This window comes from Puntigrus tetrazona, chromosome 7 (genome assembly GCF_018831695.1).
Source record: "Puntigrus tetrazona isolate hp1 chromosome 7, ASM1883169v1, whole genome shotgun sequence".
Taxonomy (NCBI): domain Eukaryota; kingdom Metazoa; phylum Chordata; class Actinopteri; order Cypriniformes; family Cyprinidae; genus Puntigrus; species Puntigrus tetrazona.
Genome location: NC_056705.1, coordinates 14527583 through 14537869, shown reverse-complemented (window position 1 = coordinate 14537869; position 10287 = coordinate 14527583). Strand labels below are relative to the sequence as shown.

Below are 10287 nucleotides of genomic sequence, written 5' to 3'. Positions count from 1 at the left end.
GCAAGCAGGTAACTGACAGACTAAAGAAAGAGAAGATTATGTGATCAATAGTCAGCCAAACTTCTCCACACATACACTGAAAAAAAAAAAAAAAAAGAAAAAAAAATTACATTCGATTTCATCATAATGTACCTTGGCTTAAGATTAGTTTTCCAGTTCTACTGCTCCTCGGGATTTACTGTGGAACACAGCAGAAAAATACTAGTTTCCTTTCAGTAGTATTGGAAAGTAGCAAGTTTTAAAAAAAAAAAAAAACTCTTCGAACAGAATAGCATCTTGAATCAAGTCTACTTGATGTGCAGTCTGTCGATGGGGATTTCTTAAGATGGGACTGAATTTCTCGATTTTATAACAGTCGCATAGTTAAAATTTATCCTTCCTGTTACTTTTGTTCTCCCTGACATAGTGACACCTGTGAAACTCATACAATCCCTTAAGAGTGTCAAGCAACTTTGATTGTAGTCAGCCTTTGTTGAGCCAAACAGAGAACCTCTGTGAAGACTCCACTTTTACTATTTGGTAATACAGTAGCACAGTGACTTGACTAGGTCTTCTAGGAAGTTCTGTCATATAGGGTTTCTGTACCCTGGGCAGTGTGTAAACCAGCTCAGTCCATTCAGTAGAACTTGTCAGTCAATGCGAAATGCGGGCGTGTAACATCATCAGGTTGAGGAAGACTGAAATAGACTTGCCAGGGTTTTCTGTCACTAGCTGTTGTAGTCGCTGTGCCAGCCGGTCGTCCTGTGGGGATCTACATCATATCCATGGGTAGGTGATGATAACCCATGGCCATTGCTCGCAGCTACCGCTGCCTCACGTTTGAGCTGGCATGCCTGTTGTGCCTGCTCCAAAGCAGCTCTTGAGCGCTCTGCGCGGATCGAGCGCAGAATGTGCAGAGTTTACGTTGCCACTAACAGGGCGGCGCTGTCCGTATAAGGTGCCCAAGCATGTTGCATTGGGGGAGTGGAAGTAATTAGGACAGCGTTTGCCCATGAATACAGTGAGCCAAATCATCAAGTAGACCAAGGAACAGCCGGAGGAGTCTCATGATCTGGACAGCTTAAGTAGGTTGCAGGCAAGCGCATCACAAGGCCCAAAACATCAAGGTACACGAGGTGGTATAAGCTGCTGGTCGGGTGCGGGCGAGCTAATTATTCTTGACAGTACAGCTTTAGCTGCTTGGAAGTGTTTGTGCCATTGGGTAGCACGCGCGTTTCTTTAGCTGGACCCTCACTGCGGGAGAAGGCGAAGTCTCCATTCACGTGTCAGGTCTGGTTGAAGGGCTGGCAGATGGAGGCAGCAAAGAAACTAAGTGGAACCCGCTGATGGCCTCCTCCTCTGTTATTTTGCCATCCCAGAAATGATTGATCGTGAGCCAGCTCTGTGCGACGGCTGGCACAGCCACAAATCCATTACACTACTGGAAGCAAGTCGTGAGGATAATGGTGCATCACCCAGTTCCTGCAGTCAGAATTAGTGTTGTTAGGGGACCATTCCGCTCCTCCACACGATCAGGAACAGGAATCCCTCTTGAGGATTTCTCCACCCAACTCTTCTACCGCCGTCCCAACTACACTCCAGAACCAATCGGCGACCAGCAATGGAGAGAAATAACATCCATCTAATGACTGAGGAGGCTGCAGGGATGGAATTGAGCCTCGCATTACTGCTTCAGTTTCTTCATCCTCAAGCTCCTCCAGATCTTTATTTTCTATATTTTCTCATCTTGACAGCAGATACTCCAACGTGTCAGCATTGTAGAGGTCACAGAGGCGCAGGCTCAACCATGAATGACATGGTGGGAGTGCCGCATGTCCAAAGTTACAGGCTGATTTCGTGTCATGCAGTTTAAGAGCGGGTACCAGCAGAGTAAAGTCCAAATCAAAGTCAACACCTTTGGCATAGTCACCTAGGTCCTCTGGGTTCAGGTCAAGAACTCCTTCCCTGGCTCCACCTGATAGCAGCAGTATTCATTGGCAACTGGCAATCGCTTGTCTACCTTCTGCACCAGGCCTGTAGGAGATGAAGAATATTTATGACAAAGAAGTGCACTTCACCATACTTTACAATAACAAATGGAAGAGCAGGTAGACATTGACTGGAAGGACTGAGAATCCATCATCACTATTCTAAACAATTTAAAGGGATAGATTAATCCAAACATGTTGTCACCTAATTACTCACCCTCATGTTGTTCCAAAACCTGTATGACTTTATAACTTCTGTCTAATAAGAAAAAGATATTTTTGAAGAATGCTGCTTTCCAAAGAGTTGACAGTTGCCTCCAACTTTCATGGAAGGGAAATTACTATCAACATTCTTCAAAGCATCTTTTACAGAAGAATCTCATTAATGCTTGGAACAACTTGAGGGAGAGTAATTTTTTTAGTATACAATCCTTTAAAAGCTCAAAATGCTGGGGAAATTCTGAAAATAAAACAGTCCATTTGATTTTGGTTTATGTCTAGTAGGTTCTTTTTTTGATACCAACTGCAAAAATATAAAGAAATGCTTCCTTACAGTTTTGCTCCCAAGTAAAGTGCACTAAGAATAATCTTTACCTCTACCAATGAGGAAAGGTATCACCTGGTCAAACTTCCTGTTTGAGTCTTTACAAATGGCCGGAGGTCAGATGAAGGGCAGAAATATTATAATGTGCAGCCCTATGGCACACAACTGATTAGGAATGCAGAACCAAATTTAAAGAAAATTACTGCTGTCTAGAATACTTTTAAATCTATAAGAATATATGCCTTCAGAGCAAACATGGGGAGATCATTTGCATTATATACATATATATATATATATATTATAGTTATATATATATATATATATATATATATATATATATATATATATATATATATATATATATATATATATATTTCTGAAGTGAGTAATGAATAAAATCAGATAAAAAGAAGGAGAGAAAGAGAAAGCTTCTCCTAAGACGACTGACATATCTCCTCAAACCTCTTCTCAGACCAAGTCAGATAATTGCAGCTGATTCAAAGTAAAAGATATAAATTAATAGTCTCACTCAATTCTGTTTTGCAATTGAAGCTGTTGCTCTTTTTTCAGATGTAACTTAGATCTTTAAATTTTAATTCATTTTTAATGAAAAAAATGAATGTCTTGCCTTTCAATATTTTATGAAGGCAGAAATTGGTCAACACAACCAATATCTTTAGAATTATTTACCACATTTTATTTCATTTCAATCCACTGTAATTAAAAGAATCCTTTGACAATTACAGAATACAGTAAGCATAAGCTGCCATACTTAATAGTGCTTTTTATGACCCATAATCGCAAGACAATGATTCACTAGGGAAATAAGTAAAAGAACTGTTGTCTTGCTGGGAGTGTTAAAAATCACGTTGTCTAATACAAGCAGCAATGTCTTCACTAATTACCAGTTTATGCAAATTAATTCATTATGTTTATTGGTCCTAAGGCAAAAGCCATTAGCATCAGGTGCATTTCACTCATCACTCCTCATATGGTCACCATTATTGACCACTTGAAAACAAAAACAAAACAAAATAATGCCTTCAATAAGAAACATCACTTCATGACAGATGCCAATGGGTAGCTGGTTAGCATACACGCTTACAAGTCATATATCAGTGGCCGACATGCACCGCTGTCAAAGCCTGATTTACACATAGGCCTACATGACTTTAAACTCATTCACCTCTACAGGACGTTTGAGACACTGAAGTGAAATAAGTACAATGATATGATTTAAATGACATGATGCAGTTATAATAACGCAACATAATCTGTCTGTCTAAAGCATACAGGACATAGATGCATATATTTTTTGATTAATTGGACCCCTCTATACTCTATGGCTAAATGGAAAAAAAGTGAAATGTTAGTAAATAAAGAGCTATCCCTTTAAAAGGGATTAACATTAAAAAGGGATACCTTTAAGATATATATTTTTTTTAAAGTTAGTGAAAGCCAACATGACTACACAAAAAGAAACAAAATAAATATAAAAAAAACGCATGTCTTCGCAATTTGAAAATTGGTGTATGTAGCGGGGTCACAGTGACCTTCACTTCAGGACAACCAAGTTGAGTGCTTTTTGTTTTTCCACAATAACAATGATCCCTTTTGCCCTTCACATTTTTAACACAGTTCCAATTTAATTAGTTCCTCTGGGAGAAATATGTTGCAGGTTTAGAGGAGTCTGGAGGCAGGCATGCAGATGGTGGCGTTAATGTTTGTGTGAAAATAGAAATCACGATGATTGCTGAAGGAAGCAAACATCAATGGCAATTTAAATCAAGGCACTTGTTTTACATAAATCTATTCGGGTCTTCTGAAATGAATTAACACCTAAATCCTGATGGACAGGCAAGGGTCATCAAAAGTAGATAAATCTTTTTTTATTCATATATAACAAGACAGAATATTCCCAAATGAATGCTAAGAGCACGCTGCCTAGCATAAAATAAAAAGCTGTCTACCCATCACTCTCAGTAGGTCTGTGATGGATGTTGCTTTGAAAATGTCTGAATATTTTTAGAGAGCGAGAGACGGAAACAACGAGCAAGAAAATAAGTAGGCTTTCGCTGAACATCAAGGGTTAAAGCCAAGTGAAAAAGGGGAAATGAAAGCAACAAGAGGCAGACAAAAAGAAATATAAAAGTTACAATGGCAGGGTGGTGGAAAAAATCATCCAACCACGTCAGTAAACAAAGGTCCAAAAAGTAAACCCAGATGCTGGAAGATTCATTTAGTAACAATACAACATGCGAAAGAATACCAGAAGACAGCTAGAGGCTGAAACTTTTTCTACAGAGGAGAGTGGAAGGTAAAAAAAAAACAGAATAATAGAGAAAAAGAGAAACTGTCACCTAATCCAGCATTTGACAGGATTATGAAGCAGTTCCAGTGATGTTTTAATCTAACAATGCCGCTCTACAAATCATGCCTCTCCTCACTTGCGTCACACAAAAAGGGCCAAAAATAAGACATTTCGTGTGTTTGCACTGTGACAGGGCAGAGCAAGTGATTAGAAAAGGATGTTGGGGGAGATCTGGTGGGATATGTAAGGGGAAATTAAAATAAGGGGAACTAGAGACATCTGCTGGACAAACAGCTTCACTTGAGTCAGAGGCCTGGATAAACAAAGCTCATCATTATAATCAAAACGTCTTTAAAAGATAATTTTTTTTACAGCTTCCCCCAAATTACATATTCAGTCTTTCACATTTGTTTTATACACTTCATACTTATGAACATCCTAACATCCTGAAAGTAATTTATCTAAGAAAACAAACACTATTAACATTATATACAGATAGATAGATAGATAGATAGATAGATAGATAGATAGATAGATAGATAGATAAAAAGATGAATCAATGATTCATTGACTTTCATTGAAAAATTAAGTATTTCTGGCATTATCTACACACTATTTTCCAGTTTTAAGACTCATTCACACCAAAGACAATAAATATACAATATATACACAATAAAATAATTTTCTATATTAAAGCAAAGACCACACCACAGCTAGAACAATAAAGGCACAGAGAAATAATATCGCTGGAATCACTTTCAGAACGCTTTTTTTTGGTTCTAAAACACTGACACCCAATCAGAATCGCCCTTTTATAAAAATCTCTGGGATTTAAAGCAATAAGCTTAGTATGCATTGAAAATAAACCGACAATATTGTTTACTGGTGTGAAAGCTAATATTGTCATCTTTATAGTTATCTTCTTGGTGTCAGTGGGCTTCGTTGCTTTGACACAATCTGTATAAATATTTGAAAATGTCTGAAAAATACCCCTTGTCCTGAAGCACACTATGCTTAAATGTATAACATGGTGGTTTTATTTAGCTGATTTTAAACCAGACAGCTACAGCAGTGATTTAGAGGACGGGAATAAACAAAAAAAGTGGTAAACACTCCAGGTTTATGTGTATGTTTATGTGTTCACCATGTAATCCTCACCCAGCATATTAAAGATGAAGTCTGGTCGTGTGCACCTCGAGTGCGGTCTGGTCTCCGAACTCTCCTGTTCCAGCTGCACCAGCTCCTGCACCTGAGCGGACAGCTGCTCCAGAGTCGTGCCCGAGCGGAAGTCTACGCTCGACACCCGCTTTCACCTGTCGCAGCCGGTGCACGCGCCACGGCACTCATGAGCGCTCCATTGAGCATTACCTGAGAGAAACCACATCAATATTAACAAACTATCAGCAAAATCATCTCACTTCACAATTATGTATATCAACAACTCTAGAATCTTAAATATACTTATAATGCCTTCGAATATAAAGGTTTTTTACTTTTAACTATACAAGATGTACTATATGCGATTTTTTCCATTTTGCAATAGGATCCAGTTTTTTTCTTTTTTTTTTTTTTTACATTTTAATTAGGGCTGTGCAATTAATCTAATTTCAAAATCACAATTACAATTATGGATGCCACAATTACGTAATCATTCAAAAGTCCACTCATGTTATTCTGAATGCTTAAGGTTTTTTTTTTTTTTCCTAAAGGTTATCCTCTAATGGTTTTTCCATTGTTTTAATTAAAGTTTTAGTTTAGCATACGTTTTCCTTTTTCATGTAATTTAAAGAAGAAACCAGTCCAATGAAAAGTTGACAGCTTTTCATCTTATTTATTCTCATATAAAAAATATGACACGACGTTGCTTCAAACAATGGCATAAACATTTACGCAAATTGTATTAATCATAATTAATAATGGCAGTTACAATTTCAAGCGAATAATAGACAATCAAGTTATTTTAATTGCCGTTTATTAAACACTTCTCGGCACTAAACGATAAACACACTAAACGGCTAATGCATGAACAAGACACTATTTACTCAGGACTACTAATTACCCAACTTAAACTCAGATTAATATTTAATACCGCCTAAATAGTTAAACGCGGGTTAGTTATTCATAGCGGCTGAAGAGAATGTGGGTCAGTGGGCAGATTAATCAGCTAATTAGCCAGCTAATGTCTCTCCAGCGAAACTACTGATCCACTTGACAGGTCGTTATTATACACATAGCGACAACTCTGAAACATGTCATCTAAACAATAATTCCTTATGGCGTGTGCTGTTTGAGAGGAATAGATTGTTTTCTGGGTTTAATAAACGAGCATAAGCTGCGTGAAAATCAAGCAGCCCAAATGAGCCGCCTAGCAGGTGTGGAGCGAGCTAACGTGCTAACCAGCTAAACACCTCTAGATTCGCCAATGACTATGTTGTTTGTAGTTTACACACACCCTGTTTACCGCTGGCTCGGTGCGCTCTGCCTTAGACCCCGGGTTGTTTGTTGTGAGTTCTTTTTCTCAAACAGGATTTCAGCTCGCGTCATTTCCAACAGGTCCCCTGCGCGCACCTTCCCACTGGCGATACTACTCCGGAAATCGCGGACCTCTACCGAGGATCTTGGGATTAGTAGTACTGTTTTAACGGGACGCAAATGTATCCAGGCCATCAGCGTCAGGTGCAACTTTATACAAAAGAGTCAGCTATGTGCACTGATTATGTCTCTGCAACAATCATTCAGTTGAAGCTTTTCTGTAAATTATTTTCTATTAAAACTTCTTCTATTATAACTTTATTAGAAGTATTATATTATATTATATTATATTATATATCTTTAAATTACATTAGATCAGATTAAATTATGGTTTAAATTTAAAGCAAGGATAGAAATGATAATTGATCAATGATCAAAAAGAAAAAAAGGAAATACTCCTAAAAAGCAGCTGTATATTTTATTTAATTTATATATTCATTTATTTTATTTTTATTATTTAAGTTACATGAAAATGTAAAGTTTTTTTTGAAAGACATTTACCTTAGGAAGGATCAAATAAATTATAATGAGCTTTCTATTCTTCAAAACCTTTGGGAAAAAGGCTGTTTACTTTAATTATAACAATAATAGTTTCAGCACTAGGTCTATGTGAGACTGAAGACTCAGAATTCTGCATTGTTTTCCTATAAATAATTGTAAAATAAAAAAATAAAAATCACAATGTTGTTACAGTATTTTTTTTTTTTTAATAGTTGGTAATCTTAAAAATATAGTAAGAATTAATAGCTAGGTACTTAACCCTTGAACCTACCCCAAACCTAACCTATATTCCTGGTATTTCTCAGGTAGGTACACAGTAAGTAAATGTACATGTAACTACATGTAAGTTCACATACCAAAATAAAGTACAACTAAAAATAATTTAAAAAATGTATAAATAAATACTCCTAGAAAGATACACAAACATTTAGAAACCATGATATTAACTGTAATTATTAAATTAAAAGGCTATAAACTAAGTGTAACTTCTGCACTAATGTAGCCCATGTGATTGCTCTGAAATGGTTGAACGCTTTCCCCAAATGTGAGGTTTTGGGTGAACTAAAACGTTTGTTTTGGCGATGATCAAGGTGCAACCTGAAAAAGTTTGAGAACTGCAACTCTGCCCTTTAGAGTGAGGGAACAAGCTTTTTAAAAAGACAGACACCGTGGACTCCAGTCAAATGCTCCCCTGACAGCTTTAAACTCCTCCTCTCCTCGGCTCTAATACTTTTTTCCAGGAGGTGAAGAGGATCAAAAGATTTTCAAAAACCCTCGCCAGCTCTCCCCGTCCCGTTCCGACCCCCTCTGCTGTGGTGTCACCTTGAAATACCTCCCCTTTGAAGCAGCATCTAAGAGGCTGACAGCGCAGATAATTGATGCCGTGCAAGAAACGGAGGAGGCCAAAGACAGCGAGGAGCTTTTAATTCTTTCGCTCTGCAGCATCATTCTCTGCACCATCCCCCAACAGCCTTACACCTTCTAATTAACGACTGAACCCTGTAATCTAATGCGCATATAATTATATCTTCATTTATAATACAAAACTCTTCTGTATTCAGTTTCTTTAATCAAGCTTTTGTTCGAATGCAATCCACTTGCCTCTCGCACAAAACCGCATGGCCATATTCATGGCACAAAAAAGCTGGACGGCAGTTCAAGTGAGGTTTTAATAGAGAAGAATGTTTAGTGACAGCTTTTGAAGGAGCGCATCTGAAAGAATGACGATCTTTTTGGTGCAGGGTTAAAAGGAGACTGACATGTTGAAAATGTATTAGCAATCTTCTGCAGGATGTGCCGTTATGATTGACGTCTCAAAAAAAAAAAGGAGCGGGAAAGAGAGAGTTTAGGTAATCATATCAGCACGTGTGGCCATTTCATTCAAAGCGAACTTCCCACACCTTTAGAGAACGACGCTTTCGACAACCGGGGGTCGCACTACATCACACTGGGAAATGAATTGGCACTGCCCACAAGCTGGTGGTAAATGCGAAATGTCAGTTGGTGTTCAGGGAGGAAGTTAAGCCACATGAATACCGTCGACAAAGAGAGCCTTCAACTCCCATGAGTCGCAATTAACAGTACCTACTCGCTGCCACTGACCGCTTCTTACCTAATTGAAGCGAACCGAGTTAAAGTTGCTTGCCCACAGCACTGCCCCTTAGATGCTGGTTCAAACACAGAAAGATCATTCAAGCACGATGAGAATTTAACGACCGAATGACCACAGGGCCACTGCAATGTATTGGTTGCTTTAAACATCGATTTTTACTGGCTGCATCTATCCAGACAGAGCCAGGGAGGAGACACTTAACACAGCCTCATGAAGCAAAGCGCGATACGCCTTTATGGATTTTAACGAGGAGACCCTGATCTGACTTCAGTAATGAGCGACTGGTGGAATTCCCAGCGCTATTGAAATGTCAGTTAGGAGGAAGAGGAAACAAGGAAGAAACTTTTCAAAATAGGCTCCAGCTTGGAGGCACCAAAATCAGATCTAATTATACATAACCAAAAAAATGCCTTTATATTGTTCCGTCCTTCAAGCATGTCTATCTTTTTACAAGCACAGAGACATTTCTTATTCTTCCATCAGGATAGTGAAGAGGAGACTAAAGTGGTTTGATTGCCTTGCCCTGATTTGCAGGGCTCTGCTAATAGCCTAAGTTAATGAGGGTTTTACGAGTGGTGTGATCACTTTATTGGGACGTGCGGCATCAATACACTCAGAAGCCTTTCACTCAATAGAGTTGGCTTATGAGGCTGCCCTGCAAATTGACCTGAGGATTTATAAAGCAATTTTCAAAGGTCCCCAACCCAGCTATGTGCCGACAGTCACAGGCCCTAGAATTAGAACCTCATTGGATTTCACTTTTCATTTGAATAAAGATAAGTTTGGACACTAGAAGCGCTAAAAGTAAGGTCGCAGATAA

The 10287-nt window shown here is 38.3% G+C and overlaps 1 pseudogene; it reads right to left on the bottom strand.

Moving 5' to 3' along the window:
- Positions 1-616: 616 nt before the first annotated feature.
- Positions 617-8815, bottom strand: LOC122347921 (annotated as a pseudogene).
- Between the last annotated feature and the right edge of the window lie 1472 nt (positions 8816-10287).